Source organism: Chenopodium album, chromosome 12 (assembly GCF_948465745.1).
Source record: "Chenopodium album chromosome 12, dcCheAlbu1.1, whole genome shotgun sequence".
Classification (NCBI taxonomy): Eukaryota; Viridiplantae; Streptophyta; class Magnoliopsida; order Caryophyllales; family Amaranthaceae; genus Chenopodium; species Chenopodium album.
Window position 1 is genome coordinate 4,273,566 of NC_137845.1, and position 18,185 is coordinate 4,291,750.

The window sequence follows — 18,185 nt, forward strand, 5'->3', positions numbered from 1 at the left end:
GTAAAATTTGAACCGCATTCTTCAATATAAGCTTGTAATTGTAATGTATTGATAAATTTTGGTGTTGATATTTTGAATTTGTTGAAATTTTCTGTGAGATTACGTAGCTAGAATGCTAGATACTCTGTTTTGTCTGCCTCTAATTCAGTTTCAAGTATAATCATATTCATTCAATCCGAGTTTTGTTCCGATGTGAGAAAGGAGGTAATTAGTGTAAAATTTGAACCGCCTTCTTCAATATCAGCTTACTGCATGTTTCATAATTTTAGCGTATTGATAAATTTTGATATGAGATTTTAAATTATTTAATTTTACTGTGAAATTATTCAGCTATGTTAACTTTTCCATCAAATTTGATTTCAGATTTTTGTCCATCGTTCTATGTTCTCCATCATTACTCAAGCTCGAGAAGTGATTCAAGAAGAATCAAACACAAGAGTTGCAATTATTGATGACGGCATGCTATTAACTGTCCAAGTTTTCCTTACTGGGAGTGCTTCTAATGTGGAAAGTTGCGAACGCTTAATATGGGCTTTCGTGGATGGTGACCGTGACATGATGAATCCTCCCGGCACAATTTTCAGAGGTGGAGGAGCGGTTGCCGTTGCTGCAATACTCAATCAGGTCCGAATCAGAGCTAAAAGAATTCCTATTCTCTCTTCCCATGCGAGAAAGATCATCGGGCAGGAGAGAAACAACATCCGCCTTATTCGCCAATGGTCCAAAGCTTATATAAACATTCATGAACAGCCATCCACTTTTGTTTATGTCACAGCAGAATCCTTGGTCCTAGCAACCAATATAATAAACCAGGTTTGCCAATATGCTGGTTTTGCAACATTAGACGTGGTGAACGAAATTGCCCGCAATAGTGAATATAATGAAATTGCCCGCAATAATGGTTGATGAGCTGAGTCCAAATTTTCAGTCTGGGATTGGGTTACCTCGTTGTTTTTGAATCTGGTGGATTTTGAAATGTAATTTGCCATTGTGTATAGGTTATAGGATTGTTTGTAGTGTTTTGAAGTACCCAACAAATTCTGGTAGCATACGTACAGGTGCTCTCCAAGAATTTTCTTGTTATCTTTTCTTGTCGATCACCAGGATTAAGTTTTCCAATATAATGAACGTGGACTCACTTTGTCCATAATTGATGATCATATTCCTTGTAGTAATACAGAAGATAAGAGTTCTAATGATCTCCTATATATGTTGCTATTTCTCCGTGTTGTAATTGAGTATAATAGTTTAATTTTATTTTCTATTATACGATTGTTTGTTGTTACGTAGAATTTGAGAGTTTAAAACTAATATGATGCATGTATAATGTATACATATGCATGTAAATTAAAACGTGTTAGCGTTAGTTAGAGTTTAAGACAATAATGTGATAATAACGTGACGAATACATATATAACTTATAAGACTAATTATTATTACTCCAGATTATTTTATAAATTTAGTAAAAGGATGATTAATTGATTATAGAAAGAGTATTAAACTTATCATATTAACTGTGCATTAGTAAGTATGAAATTTCAAATGGTTGAAGACCTCAAGTTAAAAATTTGTTACATAATTACTACCCACTTATCACAGGTTTTTGTTATTTTTTTTTTTTTTTTTTTTTTTTTGCTTTGGTAGAAAATTCCTCAGAAGTTTATTGAATGTTTTAAAGAGGAATTGTCAACATGGTGTACACTAATCGGACCAAATGAAAACAAATGGAGAGTGAAGTGTTCAAGCTCAGCCAAAAATTAAATTGATACGAAATTCACAGACGAATGGGAGAAGTTTGTGAATGATCACGGAATAGAAGTTGGTGACATTGTGGTGTTTCGTTATGCTGGAGATTCGTCGTTTAAAGTCTTTGTATTCGATGGGAAGAATAGTTGCGAAAGGGAGGGCTCTCACTTTACAAGTAATACATCTTCTAGCTCAAACAAAGTTACTTGTACGAGCACTTTGCACTTTAACAGGGCTGATAACAACAATGGTCTGAGTACGAGTATGAGTACTCCTGTTCCCGCTCCTGCTCCTACTCCTACTCCTGCGCCGACTCCTAATCCTGCTGCTCCTGCTCCTACTCCTGCCCCGACTCCTAATCCTGCTGCTGCTGCTGTTGGAAGTTCACAGAATCCATTTGTGATTGATGAGGAAGACCATGAGTATGACTCTGCTACTACTGTTGAAACAACTGATGAGGGCTACAAAGATGATCAAGATGAGTCTGAGAACGAGTATGTTTCAGGTAAAGGTCGAAGGTTTATCTGAAAGTTTTGATATATTTATTTTATATTTTCTAAATGATGAATTTATCAGCATGTTGCTATGCATGCAGGTAACCGGATAACTCCCCAACAGGTTTTAGGAAGGAGCAACTTAAGGTTCAATTAACCACTTCGCGCATCCTAAAAATAAGTGGAGAACGTCCAATTGGGGACAACAAATGGAAGCGTTTTCACAAGGAATTTAACGTGCCATCAAACATTGATATGAAGGATATGATTGCTAAGTTTGAAGGAGGCATACTTTACATCAGGCAACCAAAGTTGAGCACGCCAGCAACAACTGAACAGAAACATGATGAAGGGAAAACTGCTGCAGGAGCAGAACATCCTGCGCCTCAGCCTCAACACGAAGCTCCTACAGAGGGAAAGATGGAGCAGAAAGACAAGGAGGATAAAATGGAGAAGAAAGAAAAAGATGAGACCCCTGCCAAGGATCAAGTGGGAAGCAAAGTAAAACACGAGTTAAATGAGATTCGTAAACAGGTTGGGGGTCGTAGTGAGCTTTTTAAGGAGCTAAGGAAACCAGGAACACAGAAAAGGCTTGCTGTTTATGTTATTCTGTTTCTGGTTCTAGGATTCCAAGCTATCAAAATGTTCAAATCGTTCACCAAGGTTGAAGAGAAAAGTGTTATGGAATAGGATCATCACGAACTCTAAGCTTCTAAAGCCCAAAAAAAGAGATGCAGCAGGAGTACTACTACTTCAAGATGGACACAAGAAAGTTCAAATAGTCCAGAAATGCATCCTCTGACCTGTATATCGCACCAGATTTCATCTGAAATCGCTGACAATTCTTACCTTAACAAGCAATTTCAAGCAATAAAACAATAACTGCTATGGTTTTCTTAATAATGACAGTTTGTTATACTCATTAATAATAACTCGAACTCTGATTACTGTCCTCAAACCAGTATAATGCTGGTGCATCCAGGATTACCCAGGATATAGCACGAGCTGGGCTTGGAACACCATCTTGATTTTCTTAATAATTAAAATTATACTTTCATCATCTCAAATTAAGGTGACAATTAGAGACAACTGATCATAGATGATTAAATATAATGATATGAAACAGCAGAAAACTGCATCAGAGAAAATAAGGTTCACACCTGGTTCTTCATTAAACATTAAAAACAAGTCTCAATGTCTTTTTTCAATCAGATGTATGTTAAAGAGAGGTTATCTAAGAATCTAACTGATTCCCAGATAAAAATATAAGTTACACAGTAAAAATTAATCATTACTTCATTACTTGCCTTTCTCATTTCAGGCTAACAGCAACCCATTTGTTCTCACAAACTTGCAGCACAGTAACCCCCTTGGGAAGATTAGCTATTTCTGGAACATAGGAGTAAACTCTGACCCGGTTGCAAAGCAAGAAACTGGTCGCTTCAGGATCATTATGCTTCTCTGAACCCGAAGATTTTTCAGCTGAAGCTAAAGCCTTTTCACCTGACAAACAGAAATTTCCCCAGTTTTACCTAATAGCACAAATTATTTGTTTATAACAAGATTTATAAACTATGCAAACTACAGGGGTTGATTGGAGTAAATTACCATTACTCACAAATAATCTAGACAAAAAAACTCTCCTATCCTAAAGGAAACTATGTTCAGTGCAGGAAACCCGAGAATGGCCCCAATACCAGTCAACTCTGCAAAGCTCTACTGAGACATGCATTAGTTAATTTCTTTTACATCTAATGATCTAAATGCTATTGTTTTTAGACTAATTTCTTAACATATATCTTCAAGTAAATACATAAGGAGATACAAATTTACCATATCTGAACATTACTCCGTATTAATAAAATTACCTCATAATCCCATATAATTACTTTTCTTTAATCCTTAACATGTAGGCTTACATGACAAAGAAGCATAGACAAATTTATTAAGACACAATAGTAAAACAGACTGAAACTTATGCAAACAGCTAAGTTTTTCATGATTACCAAAAAAACAAAAAAAAAATAGAACTGACAGGTTAATTCTGAATTCTGAAAGGGACTTACCCTTGATAAGAAAACCATCATCTTCTGTAGGATTGATCTTTCCATGCTTTTTGGATTTGGATTTGGGTTCCCTTCCTTCAGCTAACTTAGGTCCAGTGTCCTGTTTGAAATAACAAATGCAAACCATGCAATCATATTAAATCACAAAATTGATTACGAAAACAAAATAGTATAAAGTGATTAATTTTGTTATAGGATTGATTGTTCTATTGTAACCTGTGGAAATTCTTCAAGGGACAATGAATTCATATTAAGCCTGGCAGCTTCAATCTCTTTTTCCTGTTGATTAGCATCAGACTGTGAATTCTTAAAGCTGCAATTTCCGACCAAAACAGAAGTACTGCTCTGATGCTCTTGCTTCTTAACTTCTGGCATTTTCTTGGTAACTGCTTTAAATTACGTTAACCTATTGTTAGATAGCAAGAATTTCAGACATCAAAAGTTCATCAAAACCAAACTGAAGTTTCTCACCTTCTTTGGATTCGGCAGGAAGAATACTCTTGTTGGTTTCCTTCATCTTTCCGTCTTTGGAGATTACATGCCCTGATGCAACAATAATGTGAGAGCCTTGTGCATTAAATCAAACATTCCTATAAAAATCTATGAAGCATCATGTTTTGTATTACGAGAGTATTAACAAAAAAAAATGTATTCTAAGAGGTTTAGAAGAAAAGGAAATTTTGTGACTAAAAATGAAGTGTATGCGATTTTGAGTTTCTATATTTCAGAAACAAGATATAAAACCATCATGAGGGACAAAAGTTTCCATGCATCGAAAGGATAAGAGTATAACAAGCAGAGTACAGGGATCAAATTTGAACTGGATAATGACTAAAATAAGCTGGTTTCAGGTATGTACCTGGATATGGACGAGCAGAAGACAGAGAGATGAAATGAATTAAGGCAGCTTCAGCAGCTTTATTTTGAGCCTCTTTCACCGATTTGCGGAAAGTAGGCGAGTCAAAGGAGGCGCCATTGACAAACACTGAGGCTGTGAAGAGTAGATTGTGGTCAGGACCATCCTTGATGACCGAATACTTAGGATATGTCCATGATTTCACGACACACATTTCCTGTAACTTTGATTTGTACATGGTTGTATTTTCTTGTTCTTCAACCTCTGTGTTTCAGAATGTTAGCCTTGCAGGGACTGACAGCAGAAAGGGCTTAGTTCTGCAGGGACTCCTGATATGAAGCACTTTGAAGAGACAGAAATTCAGGAACAAAATGCTTCCTGTGTGTTTGTACTTGAAGTGAATGGCTAATTGCCAACTGTAAAATGTCTGAATAATTACACGACCATAAATCTCATATATCTTTATCTTGCTTTTACCTCCAAGTTATAGAGATATTTCTTCAAAAGAAAAAATGGATTTATTGCAGCTTGATATCATTACATTGAATGAAATTGCAACACATAAGAGGTTAGAACATATCTGCAGACTTTTTTTTTTTTTTTTTTTTTTTTTTTTTTTTTTTTTGGGGGGTGCCCATTCTGATTTTCAAATCAACAATTTTTTCCCCTTTTGAAAGAGCAAATAAATAATCATTCGGAATTGTTTGTACCAAGTAGAGGCTAGAAGTAGGTAACACTCGGGTGAATATTAGATGAATTGAGAACAAGGAGCAAACAGCATACAAGTATACAACTGAAATATTTGTATTTATAAACTCATGCTCACAAATTTGAACAGCTCATGAGGTACCCTCAAGTGATTAAAAGAAAAGAAAAAACGTGAAAGAAAAATGAAAAGTAAAATGAAAAATGAAAAGTAAAAAGAAAAGAATAAGGTAACATTGAAAAGATTGCAAATGAAAAGTAAACTGATCTCAGTTGTTACAGTGAAAACCTTCATTCCTTCCGTTCACGTTTTATTTTCTCAATTAGTAGGGACGATGTTGACTCACTTACTGCTGGCAAGCTGGTTGCGAACAGCCTTGGCAGCAGCAACCATGTTGCTAAGGGCTGGCTTGACTTCAGCATACTTCCTTGTCTTCAGACCACAGTCAGGGTTAACCCAAAGAACATGAGATTCAAGGACAGCAAGCATTTTGGAGACACGATCCACAATTTCTTCTGTGGACAGGATTCTTGGGGAGTGGATGTCATAAACACCTGGGCCAATGCCAGCACCATATTTGACACCCTCACGGAACACAGAGAGGAGTTTCTCATCTGATATAGAGTTCTCGATGGTGATCACATCAGCGTCCATGTTGATAATAGAGTGGATGATGTCGTTGAAATTCGAGTAGCACATGTGGGTATGAATCTGCCAGTTAATGAAACAAATTCCCGATAAAAAAGGGGGAAGGGGGAAAGATCAATATATCAGATAAGATGATAATAGCAATCCGAAGTAAAAAATAATTTGCTTAAGAATTGATCAAATGAAAGCAGCCAAAAAGAATGAGAACCTGAGTTGTGTCTTGAACCCCACAATTGGTAATCCTGAATGAGTGGACGGCCCAATCCAAGTAGAAAGGCTGCTCAGACTTCCTCAAAGGCAAACCCTCTCTTAAAGCGGCTTCGTGAATCTGGATGACATTAATGCCAGACATCTCAAGATCCTCAACCTCATCCTTGATGGCCAAGGCAATCTGATAGCAAGTCTCAAACCTGAAGAAGGTAGAAAGGAAATGTGTTTACAGAATTGTTAGAGACAGCAACAGCACTCAGTTTTGATTAAAAGAAAAACGCACCAACAAAGCAGCTCAGTCAGGAACATATTGTTACCTAGGCTGATCATTTCGAACAAAAGACCAGTTCAAAATTGTAACAGGGCCAGTGAGCATTCCCTTCATGGGCCGTTTTGTCATGCTCTGGGCCATTGTGGACCAGAAGACTGTCATGGGATTCGGACGGCTCACATCACCATAAATGATGGGAGGCTTGACACATCGAGACCCATAAGATTGGACCCATCCGTTAACAGTGAAAGCAAAACCAGATAGTTGTTCCCCAAAGTACTCAACCATGTCATTCCTCTGTATCACAAATAAGCATTAGATATGGGATCTAGATGTAAAAGAAGGAAAACAGCAAGAATTACAACCTAGGATGAGCTCACCTCTGGTTCTCCATGTACCAAAACATCTATGTCAAGCTCTTCTTGGAGTTCGACAACCTTTCTAATCTCCTCCTTTATAGCCTTCACATACTCTTCCTCAGAGATCCTAACACAATCAGGTAAGAGCAGTTGACAATGTAAACTCTGTAACAATATAAATCATTTCTTGGATCCAAGAAAAACTCACTTGTTAGCCTTGAATTCACAGCGGACTCTTCTGAGATCCATGGTTTGAGGGAAAGAACCAATAGTGGTGGTACTGTGGTAGGTAGGAGTGGAAGGTTTAACTTCTTCTGTTGAGCCTTCAACCTGGCACTCACATTTGTGGCACGGCGATGATCAGATCCCCTCAAGGCGGCAGCCTATGCAGTATAGAAATATCAGCATGATAAATGAGAAATATTAAAACTGCAACCGAAGGGGGGGAAAAAAACAGAGGTTAAATGCACATACTGCTTTCTGCACCGCCTCGTTAGTCACTCTAGGGGAAGACTTTCTTGAAGCTAGAGCAGCAGAATTTGCTGAAAAAAAGGCCTGCAATGGGGATAATAGTTAAATGAACCAGGCCTTTAAACAAGAGACTTGACAAAGAACAGTCACAATCCCACTTGACTTTAAAAATCCAGATTTGACATTTAAAAACAGTATTGCATTTCTTAGTTAAATAGTTCTTAAAGAAGAAACCAACATAAAAATTATGAAATCATAAATGCTCACTGCCCTACAAATTATAGTGAAATGACAAGGATCTCACCTCATTTTTCTCACCAGACAATGCCTTAGCCAAGGCATTCACCTCAACATTTTTTTGAGCAGCAAATGCAAGCCATGACTTGATCTCTGAGTCTAACTTAGTTTCATTCACCAGATCAACAGCAGTGTGACGAAGAGAGCATGACGTAGATACAACAACCTTATCTGTGGCACAAGCAAAATTAGCATAAGCAAACTTTTAGCACTTTAGCATTGAATCAGAACTTGTTTGCTACAAACCTTTTCCAACAATGCCCTCAAGAGCCTGCAAGTTACTAAGAGAACCTGCAAGGTCATTAGCCCAAATGTTTCTCCCATCCACAACCCCAGTAAAAAGATACTTTCCAGAAGGAAATCCACCCTTGACCAATTCAAGGGTCTTTGTGCCACGAACAAGATCAAATCCAAAAGCAGTTACACCCTTCAATGAGGTGAGAGTTCTGTAGGCCTCTGCTGAAATATCAGCGAAGTAGGTTTCAATGAGAACATTTAAGCCTGATAAAGAAGACTCTAGCTCAGAGTAGGCGTGTGTGAAGGCTTGCAATTGATGAGCATCAAGGTCCATGACGAGTTTGGGTTCATCAAACTGAATCCAGGATGCACCAGCAGCCTTAAGTTCAGTAATCACTTCCCTGTATAGATGCAACAATCAGTATTAGCTAAAGGAAGATTGGAATTACTCAACAGAAGAAACAGAAGTGTAACTCTTTGATAATCTTACTTATAGACCAGAAGAATTTTGTCGAGTAGAGAAAGAAGGGGGAAAGACTTCTCGATTCCCTTAGCTGGCTTTGATGACAATAGGTAAGATACTGGGCCAACTATCACTGGTACAGTCTCAACTCCAAGCTGCAGGAAAAAAAATAGAGATAAAACCACATAACTTAGCATGCCATCTTATACCACTATCTTACTATGGCTCATATATATTTTGTTGTTTATATAATTCTCAAGCTTTAACTACATTTTCTATGACTTTGTAATTACATTAAGTGAAATCTATTACATTAATCTCACAAAATCTTGTCACAAACCAAGTAAACATATCCACACACGCTTGAGAAAATATAAACTTACAGCCTTGGCCTCCTTATATTCATCCACTGCCTTGTGTGAGGAATACATAAACTGCATGACAGGACCCAATTCAGGGACAATTTAGTGGCTGCAAAAAACAAGCATATAAATATTACATTCACAACCAGGACGAACATAGAACATCATTCAGAAACAATGAGTACATGCAACTTACTAGTTGGTGTCGAACCACTTAGTCATCTCCATAGCAGGGACAGTGGCATTACCCCTAGCCATCGAAAAGTAAACATCAAACCCAATCTCTCCACCATTCCATCCGTATCTTGGGGGAACGGCACCAAGCATTGCAGTGGCGTCCAATAGTTGATCATAGTATGAAAAGGTGTTACTAGGAATATACTTAGCATCAGCCATCTCTTTCCAAATCGACGTCCTCAAACTATATCCAACATTTTTCAATTCCTCGGCATTGGTCTTCCCATCCCAGAAGGATTCCAATGCAAACTTCAATTCTCTCTTAGGTCCCATACGGGGGTACCCAACAATGTGAGGTGCCATTGTTCTTGTACTACAAATACAAATATAACACTCAAATATAATTTTTTTCAATCACATTTCTATTTCTAGTAATCTAAACAGAACAATTACAAAACATGGGTCAAATTTCAAATTTCTAATGAATGTCAAATCTCTTGATCATACGTTCAATCAGGTGTATACATTACACCCCGAGAATAATTTTACACCCTTTCACATTCTCTAGACTAGACATATCATGGAAATTGTGAACAAAAAACACATGATCCCTAATAATTATCAATTCCAACTTATCTGAAACTTCCAAAAATCAAACTTGAATTCTAGAAAACACAAACCCCACAACATATAATTCAATCAAAATGAAGGGTCATAATGACTCAAATCAAAAAGGGTACATAAAAAAAATAAAAATTTAACAAATACCCATTAAAACCAACAAGTTTATAAACACAAATTGAAAGTGGGTTACCCTAATTCAAACAAATAACCACAACATAATCAACCAATTTCTTACCCAAAAAAAGAGCAAATTTAAGAGAAAGAAATGAAGGATACCTGGAATGAACTCTAAGTCGGAGATATGAGTAGGAGAAACGAGGTTTGGAGTAAAATAAAGGAGAAGAGCGAGAAAAAGAACGAAGAGAAATGAAGGAAAGAGAAGAAGTGAAGGGTGCCAATGAAGAAGATACAGAGATTTGGGTCATTTATACTCACTCCCTCTCCACCAACTACGGCTACAGCACTCAGAACTCACAAGTCCTTAATCCCTTATTGAGTGTAATTTTAGTTTTTCATCACCTTTATTTTATACGATTAATTTTATCATACGAGTTAATTATGTTTCTAATACGAACTTACGAAATACGAAGTACTCCGTAGTACTAATTCATTTGAGTTGTGGGTTACGGAGTACGTAATATGATACACCATAATAGACAGTAGTACATGATCATGTGGTAAGGATTACAGAGTATGTCTTTTAAAGAATACTTTAGTGAAGGGGATTATCTTATCCTCCCCTCCACTTTTAAGAGCACATAATTTTAGTTTTCAATCATCCTGTTTTCTACCACTTTACTATATATACGTGTATTATTAGCAAGTATGTAAGTATATTATTAGTGTTACTAATCATTTGATGAATTGTCTTGAGTTGAATACTTCCACTAGTACTAATTGGGAATAAGTGATATTTTTTCGAGGTTATTTTATTTATTGGGAATAACTAGAATGTACTCATATTAATGCACGGGATATGTTAATGCACGATATATATTATTTGTTAGTCTATAGTCATTATTCATTAGGGATGTTATTGAATATAAATGATTAGTAATTGAGGATACGGAGTGTGTATAATTAAGTATTGAGGTTTGAAAGGTTAAAGTTGGATATATTGTTCAATTGTTATTTGTAGTTCTCCTATACTCAAAATTGTGTGTCCATTTTACTATGAAGAGTTATAAACACATCTCAAAATCATAATATTACATGTGCGACATAAGATTTCATGTGACTCACCTTCTATATAACTATAATTTATTTGAATAAAACTACATATCTGCTCATAAAGAATAGGGAAGATATTGAGCACATTAGAATAATTAACATGTGCAATTTTCCTACTATTTATCAATAATAAACATGTGGGTTTATGATCAGAAATTATAATGCAATGGTGAATTGGTGATGAACTGATGACCGACCACAATGTCGCCTTTATACTTTTTGAGATGGAGTTGGTGAGTATGCATGAGTATAAGCTGTAATTAATTTTGTATAACATAGTTAGGCTTAATTAATTATAATTTTGATCTTGACCCTTTACTAAAACTTGTTATACATGAAAAATAGTTGGTGGGTGGATTGTATGAATGGGTAGGTTAATGAGGACCAACCCACCTGAAGTGATTGGAAATCTCCTCCTACCTAAGCTAAATAGAAATTAATTCACCACTTTATCAATAATTTCATTTATTCGATTATGACCAATATCATCTTCCTCTTTTATTGGCAAAATTAAAATTAAAATCTAGTTAGTTACATTATTATGACATTTACAAGTACAAATAAGTTATTTAGAGCATTTCTAATAAAAATATTTATAGTAGATAACATATAAATGTGCGTGCGTTGAATATTTGTATAAGAGTCTTTCAACAATTGTATCATCATTGTCAAAAAAAACATATCCTCAAAAAATTAAAAAACATCGAATACGTATCGAGTAAATTTTTATTTTTATAAAAGGTAAGAAAAAAGAAAAAATAGAGAGAAATCATCACAAGGAGAACAAGTATATCACAAATACACAAATCACAATTGACAAGGAGGAAATTGCATTCTCATTTTTCAGGGATAAGTAACAGTAAACGGGCTTCACCATTACTGGACCTTGCACACCTATCTCGAACATTTGACGCCCACATTAGTCAGTCATTAGGGAATTTAATAATGGGAAAATTTGTTAATTACTACCTCAAAAAAGGGGTTTTTGAGAATTACTACCCCTATAAAAAAAAGTTGTTAATTACTATCCTAAAACTGATGAATTCTATAGATTGCTATCCTTTTCCCTAATCAGCCCCTAATTAGGTGATTTAATCTATTAATGATATCATTATTCAGCTAATTTGTAATTAGTTGCTTTTAAACCTTAAATAATTAATTAAACCCTAGAACCACCATTGCACCACCTCCGGCCACCCTCCACCCACTACCGAACCTACCTCCTCCAACTCCCTACCCTAAAACCACCATCTGCCCACCCTAAAACCACCTTCCTTTCACGATACCCCCATCCCCTACCCGTGGCGGCCCTTACCCCCTACCCCTCGCCGAAAAACCTTGCTCGACCATCCCCAATCTTCCTTTATCCCCTTCCCCCCTAATCACCACCCTAGGGTTTCAATTTTAGGGCTTTAGGGTTTTAATTTTGGTACATTAGGGTGGTGATTAAAGGGGGGAAGGGGGTGGAGGAGGCTTAGGGAGGGCCTAATAGGGTTCTCTGGCAAGGGGGAGGGGGCTAGGGTCGCTGGTGGGTGGGAAGGAGGGATTTTTTCGAGGGTTGGAGGGATTGTTGGGGGGTTTAGAGGTGGTGCAATGGGTGGTTTAGAGGTGGGGTGGATGCCGGGACGGGGGTAGGCTGCCGGAGATGGTGGGGATGGGGTAAGGGGGATGCAGGAGGTGGTGTAGTGGTGGTTTAGAGGTGGCGTTAGGGTTTATTTAATTAATCATGCCTTAAAAGTAACTAATTACAAATTAGCCGGATAATGATATCATTAATAGATTAAATCACCTAATTAGGGGCTGATTAGGGAAAAGGGTAGCAATCTATGGAATTCATCAGTTTTAGGGTAGTAATTAACAACTTTTTTTTTAGGGGTAGTAATTCACAAAGACCCCTTTTTTGAGGTGGTGTAAATTAAATGACAATTGCAAATGTGATATTCTTGGAATCACCAGCAGGAGTAGGATTCTCATACGGAAATGAATCAATCATCTATAACCAAACAGGGGATATAAGCACGGCTAAAGATGTCTATACTTTCCTTGTCAATTGGTTTAAGAGGTTCCCTCAGTATAAAAACCACGTTTTCTACTTAGCTGGAGAGAGCTATGCTGGCCATTATGTGCCTCAACTTGTTTATACCATCTTGCATACTAACAAGAATGCAAACCATAACTTCACTAATCTCAAAGGCATCGCGGTATGTATCATATAAATTGTCCTTAACCCTTAAAAAAAGTTTCTAGCTAGGGAGACAAATAAAACTTCACACTAAGGAATAAATATTAAAGCTCGTATAAGTTCAGATAAGGAAAATTCACGTGAAAAAACGAACTTTAAAGTGTAATAATAGTTTTGTTGTTTGAAAATTTTGCAGATAGGAAATGCATGGATAGATGATGCTACAAACTCGGAAGGAATGTATGATTATTTATGGAGCCATGCTTTGTTTTCAGATGAAACGCACGCTAAAATCAAACAATTATGCAATTTTTCCGAGACATCTACTTCCGACGAATGTGATACTTATAGTTTTTTAGCAGGGGAAGAAGCAGGGAATATTGACATCTACAACATTTATGCCCCAGTCTGCCTTAAGCTTGGAACCAAAGCTCATGTTCTTGATTCGGTATGTCTTTTACGTCGTTTATATATACTCTCTTCGTTCTTCAATTTCTTCTAGGCTAGCTAAGTACTATAAAATTTATTAGCAGATTGAATTAAGATGTGGAGGGGCCGTAAGCTAGCTCTTCCACCCGTGAGGTTGGGGGTTCATTTATATTAGTTCTCGTTAAGGGTACTAAAGTTATGTTATATTATATTATCTATTAGGTGGAAGTTCGTTTATGATCCTTGTTCTTCACTTTATGTGGAAGATTATCTAAATAAAAAAAAGTGCAAAAAGCTCTTCATGTCAAACCTACAAAATGGGAATCCTGCAGGTAATTTTAATTTTAGTTTGAAATTGATTAGGCTTCTTCTTACCCTATATTTTATTGTTTAATTACAATTAATAGAATATTAATTTTTGAAGAATGGATCGACTATTTACAATTTTGCATGTATGAACTCCAGTGGTTTTGAATGGCATGATAGTCCATCCACTATTTTACCAGTCATACAGAAGCTCATGGCAAGCAACATTAGTGTGTGGATTTACAGGTAATTCAATATTGGATAATTCATTTTGCAATAATTCCTCTATTTCTAAATAATTACAAAGTATACAAATTTGACCATATTTGAATTTGATAACAACTTTCATGTTTCATTATAGTACGTATATGTGCTCTTGTATGACTAGCTTTTTTTTTTTTTCCATTTAACTGCACTAATGTATATTTTATAGTGGTGACGTTGATGGACGTGTTCCGGTGACATCATCAAAGTACTCCATTAATGCGCTCAAGCTTCCAGTTAAAAATGCTTGGCGTCCATGGTACACAGACAATCAGGTACGTAGTGACACAATTGATTAGTCAATATCATCTCTTAGGAAATGGAGTTGTACTATGTGTTAATTTTAAGAAATAAAAAGAAAGGCGTGTTAATTAGGAATAAACCAATCTAAGTTTTTTACCTCTCTAATGCTTCTAATGAAACTCTTGTTAAAAAGAGAATTAGACGTACACAACCTTTATTCTAGTGATGATCAAGTTTTCATAATAAATGCACACAACTTAAGTTTGTTTGGCTAGAAAATTAACCAATATATATATATATACAGCATAATTTATAAAAAAAAAAAAAAAAAAAAAAAAAAAAAAAAAAAAAAAAAAAAAAAAAAATTGTCCTGTATTATGGAAAACAAACATCTAAACCTTAAAATACCTTATGTATTAATTATTTAGGAGACTCAAGCCAGGTAAATGGTGTGAGTTTGGCAACATCTGATGAAGGACCATTGTAAAAAAGACGCTCAAACTTCCTTGTTGCTAAATTGTAAACAGAATCATTTCTACCATGACGTCCAAGACCCCTGAACTTATTAATACCACCACAAATATCAGTATAGTAAACGCAATTAGGCTTAAAGCCATTGGCAAGAGATCGAGAAGGAGATACCTCCACGGAAAAGGAAGATTTTAAACCTATGAAAAATGCTCTATTTCCCAAGCTAGACACTTCCTTAACCTTTCCATTATTAACATTCAACTCGACTACCTCAAATCTTGTAGTGCAACGGCGCCGATCTTTAGAGTTCATCTCAAAATATCGAACCACTTGACATATAATCAACAATTGGCCTAAAGACTTGACCAGGTAATAGAAGCATTCATCACTAAATACGGTGATGGAGCTATTCGGCTTCTTCGCTTGCACATGTCTTTGATAAGATAGGTTAGCCACGACTTGAAAATGAGGACTACCTTGGGCTGTCTCAAATTTCACAATCCAACCATACATATTAGTGCCATAAAACTCACCTTCGTAAAAAGTTACATCAACACAACTAGAGTAAAGAAATTTTCCTATGGTGTGGATGTTATTACATAAATCCGCCATTCCAACGTATGGTGGAGCATATGGATTTCTTATGCGAACCCACCCAACATCACCATTCTTCCAGTAAAACAGTGTTGAAGACGGCGTAGTAGCACAAACCAATTGATCAAAGAATTATACAAAGACACTGAAATCGGAAGTGGTTAAGGGGTTGGCTGATAAGGTGAACTTAAAACGAATTGCACCATAGTAAAAAGTGTAAAATTTTGGGAGCTTGATTATGGCATTGGAGTAAGGGTTAAAAAGAGAGCCTTCAACTTTCGTATTCGAGAACACAAGCAACCCCCCAAGCGAAGATAACAACCTTTTCTGGTCTTTTCTTATGCTATGAAGATTAAGGTTAATATGATAAACCATTTTCTTAGATACACTATACAAACGACGGATCGTTGAGGACTCGTTCTTTTCTGGTAGCATCAACCATGGAAGTGTATGCTCATCACCCGAGCATGATTCTTTGAGATAAGCTCGAAACTTTGCTGCCTTTGCCGCTAATCTCCAATGGCTACAAATTTTAGTCACAATCTCTTTTGGCATATTACCCCAATCTCTCATCTTTGATTCACACTTCAACTCAAGTCTAATAAGAATCCAAAAATAAATATATTTGCAACTATAAGTAATTATACATTTAAAAAAAAAAAAACATCACAAATATTCACAATAAATCAAGAGAAACAAAAAGGACAATACAATATTGATCTCTTCATTAATATTCCACTTCTTTTATCTTATCGCATCTGAACTAGTAAGGTTGGGTGCGAGTAAAATAGTCACAAATACACTTTAAAATCTATATCAGCATTATTTATGATTCGTACGCATTAATTTCATAATTAAAGTAGTAGGTTCTTATATATGTGTAATGTGTATGACATTAAAAGATTACATTGATTGATATAAAGTGGAAAATATAAATTCATCGGTTCACTGCAAATTAAACCCATGCTCTTAAGCAAAATTCTAATGTAGTTCTAAATTAGACTTATGGGCAAAGAAACTATAAGCACACAAATTGAATCTAATGTACAACCAGTGTAGTGAAATTTTTTATACAAACATTAGCAAAGACGATGCAAGTACTACACATGAATCTAAAACCCTTTTATATATTTTTTATAAAATACTTCATTCGTTCTTTTTTACTTGACCTACTTTAACTTTTACATTATTCACCATCCCTCCTTTGACTATATTTTGTGAATTTATATGTAAGGAAAAACATTCACGTAGGATGGTTTTTAATTCATCTTAATAAGTATTATCATAATATATAGGAAAATTTGTAATTATTAATCCCAACTTTGAGCCATTTACTTTCATTAATCCCAACTATCGATTATTCCTGAATAATCCCAACTTTAAGGGGTGTTTTCTTTTATTAGGTCCAAATTACCGGTGACTTGGAGAAAAGGTAAACTCTTTTCTTGTTTTTTCATATTGCCACATGTCAGCTTTTAAATGGTCAAAATAATAAAAATCTTTTAACAAAATAAATCTGAAAACTCCTCCCTCCCAGACACCGCCACCGGCACCACCTCTCTTAGTCGGCGTGATGTTGAATAATCCCAACTTTTTGAAACATGTCCTTCCTAGCCCAGCCCCCATACCGGAAAAGCCCTTCCTAACTGACCGGCAACTGCTTCCACCCCCAGCCGGCGACGCAACCAGCGCCGGCGACCCTCCCTTATCCCATAAAATCCCCCCTCGCAAAGGCCCAACCCTCCTATCGGAAAATACCTCCCAAACAACCTACACCTGTTCGTGAACCACTAGCCCCCGCTTGCTTCTGCCGCGAAAATTGAACCCCAACCCACCGGCTACTGCAAATTAGCCCAAACAACCACCATTATTGCTTGGTGCGCGCGTCGCATTGGTTTTCCTGGTGCGTGCGTCGCGGTGGAGCAGCCAAATCGAAGAAGTGGAAGGGAAAGGGGCGTTTTATGGGTCAGGGGAAGGGTTTCGGGGGTGGAAAAGGAAATTTCCGGGCAGGGGAAGGATTTTGGGTGGGGTTGCAATTCCGATGGGAGGGGGTTTAATGGTGGTGCCGGCTGTGGAGGTTTGGTGGGGCTGCAATTCCGGTGGGTGAGGCTGCAATTATTTGTTTTTTTTTCTTTCAGAAATCAGTTTTTATTTTATTTTTATTTTATTTTCTTTTGATCAATGGTATGCTGACACATGGCAAATGACCTGCTACAACAAGTTTGGTAACCGGTTAGGCCTGATAAAAGTCAATACCCCCTAAAGTTGTGATTATTCCGGAATAATCGATAGTTGGGATTAATGAAAGTAAATGGCGTAAAGTTGGGATTAATAATTACAATTTTTCCTAATATATAACTATTATAATTTTTACTTATGTAGATTTAAAGTTATTGATCATTAAAGTTGTGCATTGACAAGTGTGATAAAAGAAACAGGTCAAGTAAAAAAGAACAGAGGAAGTGTGAGATATTTTTCA

The 18,185-nt window shown here is 36.3% G+C and overlaps 2 pseudogenes across 2 annotated transcripts; one reads left to right on the forward strand and one right to left on the reverse strand.

Moving 5' to 3' along the window:
* Window positions 1-5,797: 5,797 nt before the first annotated feature.
* On the reverse strand, window positions 5,798-10,412 carry LOC145571691 (5-methyltetrahydropteroyltriglutamate--homocysteine methyltransferase-like; annotated as a pseudogene). Its single transcript, XR_014096612.1, has 12 exons — window positions 10,264-10,412; window positions 9,383-9,736; window positions 9,208-9,295; window positions 8,852-8,979; window positions 8,371-8,762; window positions 8,132-8,295; window positions 7,831-7,911; window positions 7,565-7,739; window positions 7,378-7,483; window positions 7,044-7,294; window positions 6,725-6,926; window positions 5,798-6,579 (listed from the first exon to the last, which is right to left on the reverse strand). The product of XR_014096612.1 is annotated as a 5-methyltetrahydropteroyltriglutamate--homocysteine methyltransferase-like (transcript).
* Window positions 10,413-13,136: 2,724 nt separating this feature from the next.
* On the forward strand, window positions 13,137-14,946 carry LOC145570696 (serine carboxypeptidase 1-like; annotated as a pseudogene). The gene is made up of 5 exons (XR_014096553.1): window positions 13,137-13,418; window positions 13,596-13,847; window positions 14,058-14,160; window positions 14,294-14,380; window positions 14,568-14,946. The product of XR_014096553.1 is annotated as a serine carboxypeptidase 1-like (transcript).
* Window positions 14,947-18,185: the final 3,239 nt, after the last annotated feature.